Source organism: Astatotilapia calliptera, chromosome 7, assembly GCF_900246225.1.
Source record: "Astatotilapia calliptera chromosome 7, fAstCal1.2, whole genome shotgun sequence".
NCBI classification, from domain to species: domain Eukaryota; kingdom Metazoa; phylum Chordata; class Actinopteri; order Cichliformes; family Cichlidae; genus Astatotilapia; species Astatotilapia calliptera.
The window spans coordinates 51,334,869-51,339,932 of NC_039308.1; the positions used below are offsets into that span (position 1 = coordinate 51,334,869).

At 38.5% G+C, this 5,064-nt stretch overlaps 1 non-coding gene across 1 annotated transcript; it reads right to left on the reverse strand.

Moving 5' to 3' along the window:
• Nucleotides 1–101: 101 nt before the first annotated feature.
• On the reverse strand, nucleotides 102–188 carry trnay-gua (transfer RNA tyrosine (anticodon GUA)). The gene is given in 2 exon segments: nucleotides 102–137; nucleotides 152–188. It is a non-coding gene; the product is annotated as a tRNA-Tyr (tRNA).
• Nucleotides 189–5,064: the final 4,876 nt, after the last annotated feature.

Here is a 5,064-nt window from a genome sequence, read left to right on the forward strand (position 1 = left end):
AAAGATGAATGAGCACACGTTTAAATTAAACAGTACAAAAACGACTGGCCGTATGTCAAAACATTTACTGAGAAGTGTGTAAAAAAAAAAAAAAACATGTCTCCTTCGAGCCGGATTCGAACCAGCGACCTAAGGATTTCAGCTTTCGCCTCTACAGTCCTCCGCTCTACCAACTGAGCTATCGAAGGGACGGTGTCCATCCTTCTCATTCCACAGTATTTAATAAAATGTACCATTCCCGGAATATTATATCATAGATTTCAAAAATGTATGAAATTTCATTCTCACAGCTGAGGTACAATCATTGATGAAAACGCGAACACACAACGACTGGTTTTAGATAAATAGCTAGCTAGCTACCACACTGCTTCCATTCAAAGTCTCTCGCAAAAAACTGAACTGTCCAGCTGTAGCTAATGTTTTAGGCGAAATAACTTAAAATAGTACCAAGTCAACAGCTCCTCCATTACAGCAGAACTGTGACAACCGAAACAACAAAAACACTGAATAACGACTTTATTTTTTTGAGATATTTTTGCTAAACGGCGCTCTCTATTTGAAACAAAAGTGACAAACATTTAGCTAAAGATTGGGAAACGAAACGAACCTGCATGTAATCTTCCGCAGGTGAGAGCTCAAGCTAAATACAGTGGACAGTAGTTACATATATTGCACATATAGTGCTAATGGCCATTAGCACTGCTGAGGAGCGTCTCAGCAGGCAGGTATGCTTTAGCTTTTCTGCAATATCCTTTGCGGAAAAGCTAGAAAGATTTGAAAATCTTTCATTTGATTGGGAGTCATTTTTATGGCTAATAAAGTTTGTTTTGTTTTGTTTGTTTTTAAGGAAAGAAAGAAAGAAACGTATTGATATATAGTAAAAAAAATTATATATGGTAAAAATCCAAACTGCTTATCTTTTTAAGCGCAAAACTTGAAAATTAAACATAAATTAATTTTTATTTTATTTATTTTATTTTAATTCTGAGACTTAGAGACATAGCTTTCTGCTTAGTTATGAAAAAACAAATTAAGTTGAGGATATCCAACATCAACCACTAGGTGGTAATATTTCACCATGTAAGGAAATTAAAAAAAATCTCCTTGAACTTCACATGTTATATGTTAACAAACATTTTCTTTCTTGTAAAAAAAAGAAAAAAGAAATTGTTGCATACAGTCAAAACGTGACTGGTTTCTATGATTCTATTCATAAATATTCATAAACACCATAAATCTATATCTCAGTTTTAGGACCAGGAAAAATTAACATTTTTAACACAACCAGCACATCCCACAGTGGGATATCTATGTGAGTGTTATTTTTCTAAACGTCCTAAATTTTCCATCTGACAAACACAACCCATATTTTAAAAAAAAGGATTTTAATTATAAACAGGGCTTGCTGTCGGGCTGCTCTCTGATGTATTCATTCTTGTCCTGACCTGTCTGACAGTGAGGCAATTCGTTACATTACATGTCTGTACTGTATGTACCACAGGGTCACGCTTGTGAGGCAGCAGACATTCTTCTCATAACACAGGCTCCAATCCCCAGATCTTCCCCGGCCTTTTCCCAGATTATCATCCAGTCTCAACTGGTCTCAACTGGGAGCGACAGATATCCAGCCAAAACCCTACGGCAGGTTTAAAGGGTGGGTCTTCATCAGGAACACGAGAAGTCGCATTTGCTAACAACTTTTTTAACCTGCACATTTCTTATCAGTGAACTTTGTTTAAAAGTAGTAAATAAACAAGAAGATATTAGTGGTGCAATTATATACAAATTATCAGCTGTTTCTAAAGTTTTAGCCTGAAATAACAGTGATGGACACCTGGCTAAGGTCATTAGTTTGCTGTCTGACATCCCATAATTCATAAATCATCACGTGGCTTTTTGAAAGCAGTGTGACCTCAGTCCTTCACATAGACTATATATAATGGAAAAAATGCCTTTGGTTGTGGACTGAAAGGGTATTGCTTTGCGTCTGTAATTAGCACAAAAGCATTCAATGTAAATGATCATATTATTGAATATTATGTTGCTATATTTGTAATAGCACACTGGCAAAGACAATACTGGGATCTGCTCCCCTGTGTCCCACCCATAATTTCCACTCTTAATTTCCACTCTTAATATGACACAGTTTTGGGAGGGAAGAAAAGATGGATGTAGCCTTCTGATCTGGAAAGTAAGGCAGGTGAGGAAGAGCCTTAAATGTGGGCAGTAGACATTGACTTCTCTAGTTGCAAAAGGGCTTTTTCAATTATATAGGACAAATGGTCTTAACCTCACTTGCACTGGGAACCGAGTAAATGCTCCTCTAATTGGTTTACTGTCTCAATCGCCGCAACTTAAATGTAACTTTTTACCCTATTACAGTAAAAAATGCCAATAAAGCAGAGTATGCTTTAGAGCCAGGTAGCTAATAACCAAGTGGTTTTCCTCAGAAAGATTCACCCCACATTTTTGATTCTAGGTTCAAAAAGTAGCAATAGCATTAAATGCTGAATGCAAAATAACTGATGTTGTGTTGTGCTGCTAATATAACATCAGCTCATTGCAAGGATCGACAAAGATGGCATGCTAACACAAAGCTAGCAAAGAACCCAGAGTAACGTTAAAGCTGAGTGTTCACCGACAGCAGTCCAGCAACCCGACCGTGATAGTCAACTGGTAACAAAGGAAGTAATGAACAATCGGGTTTTTAGCATTGTGACCTTAATTTGTACCTGCGCGTTTCTATAGCAGAGTTTAAGTGGAAGTGGCGACCGCTTCAAAGTCTCTTTGACCTGGTTTTCAGCTTTGCGTTCAAACTCTAAAAGAAGCATCGTATGTATTTGCCTGTTACAATAGGGATTTGTGTCATTATGTGGAACTTTAGCCTTAGTTTATATTGCTAACTGATGATGATGCATTTCAGGATGTTACAGAATAACAGAAAAGTTAAGTGATGAGTAGTTTAACAGTTTACTTCCTCTGGGGAGTAATAAAGGAATGTGTAATGCATTCCTTTTTTTGACTAAAGAGCCCAACATTGTTCACTGTCAAATGAGTGATTTCACAATGGCTACATCCATCTTTTATATACAGTTTTGGTGCTCCCCATGCCCCTACCTTTAGCCACAGCATTGGTGCCCTCTCTCTTACTTCACTTACTATGCACTCTCTTTGATATTAGTTTGCAATAAGTTAATGTAGAGTATAAGTGTTTGTACTGAAGATCACTGCAACCAGTGTCATATTCATATTATAAAAGGAAAAGTGAAAACAGATATTTTAGCAAAAAACAAAAACAAAAAACCTGAACAACTTTTTCTGTCTTGCATAAACAATTTGAGACCTAAAAAAAGTCAATGAAATGTAAATACACAATTAGTTTTATACTAAAGCATGCAAGCACTGCTCATCAGCAGAATCAGTGAGCATGCACGTGATGGCAACAAACAATTTTGAGTGAAAGTTAAAATGAAGCTGCGCTTTATACTTGGTTGCTTCATACTGTTATTGTTCCCTTTGAAAACCTTTAAAATTTTGAATCATGAGACTGTGACAGGTCCGTTCACCCGAAACATCCCGCTTATACACCCAACTAATCACATCATCTGCAAAGTCTTTTCTCTCTAACGTTTCCTTCCTCGGCTATCTCGTTTCAACAAGACAAAACGAGGAACTCACACCTGCTACTTCTGCAAAGTTAAAGCGTTTTACAGCGTCCCTCCTGCTGTAGTTTCTTTTTTCCGTTTTTATTCTTACCACTGTTCATGTCATGGAGCGGATGACATGACATCAGTACACTTTATCTCTCTGTGGGACTCTTCCCCTCTCACAACACTTAAAATAAAAAATGGGACACGTCCGGCTGCTCGGCTTACATGAAGGTGAAAGTTCCACAGCTTCCCTATTTCTGTGTCCACTCTTGTCTTTACATCGAGCTTGCACTCAGCTATCTGCTAATTCTTTCCTAATGTGTCATAAGCTCATTGGTACACAATATAAATTCCTAGAAGTGTTTGAGCAGAAAATAATATGTGTTGGGCTGTTGCTATTGTTACTATATGATATGAATTACTAACAGCATTAAATTCCAAATGAGTTACATCACAAGAAGATTTGCATTTTAGAGCTGGCACTGCAGATTACACTGCCTGATGAAATGTGGGTGGGAGCGATGTTATGGCTAGGATCGAGCAGACAGATAGTAGTGATAAATGTCATAAAAATGCAACGGCAGGAAAAGCAGTGACAGCGGGTGTTCAGAGCCATCTGTTTAATGCTTACCCTGCAGGCAGGGCACCTTCTTTGCTTGCCTGGAGCATGTCTGGCTTTTTGTCTGGCTTTTACAGGAGAGTAGACAGATTACTTGCAAAGGTTGAGATGGTTCAGTGGGCTGAAGGTACTAGGTGACACGGAAGCACGGGAGGGGAGGGAACCATATCCTTTTATAGTCTGGAAATAAAGCTGGCCAGCAGCCCTGTGTCTGTCTTCTTATTGGGCCATAGATGACAGGATCACAGCAGCGCTGGCTGTTGGAGGTCCAGCGCCAGACTGCAGCAGGCAGGGAGGTAATTTGACATGGGAAGCATTATTTCATGTGTTACTGAACTTCCCCAGACTGGCCTTTTACATCTATAACTGCATTTATGTGCACCAAACAACAAATCAGACAGTTGTCTTTGCCTTTGACATGCACTTAAACATTGGTCATTTATGTATATATGCGAGAAATCAAATATAATTCCTGGTTAAGAAAAACTGTCACAGACTTGTAGCTATGAAGCAGCCAGCATAAAGACTGCCAGACGCTCTAAAGCTCCTTTAGTAACATGTTATATGTCACAAAAGTTCAAGTTGTGTTTTTTTTACAGAAGTTTTTGTGCACAGCTAGTTCTTCAGTGGACTTCCCGGCATCTCAGAAGGTTGTGGGAGCAACCTTTGGGTGGAAAAGGACTCCTACACATGACCGCATGAAAAGCAGTCTGCCACACCAACAAGCTACGTAATTAATCATGTGCTTTGGGCAGCTTTTACTCAACATTTTTCTCTGACTGCTAACCAGATCAA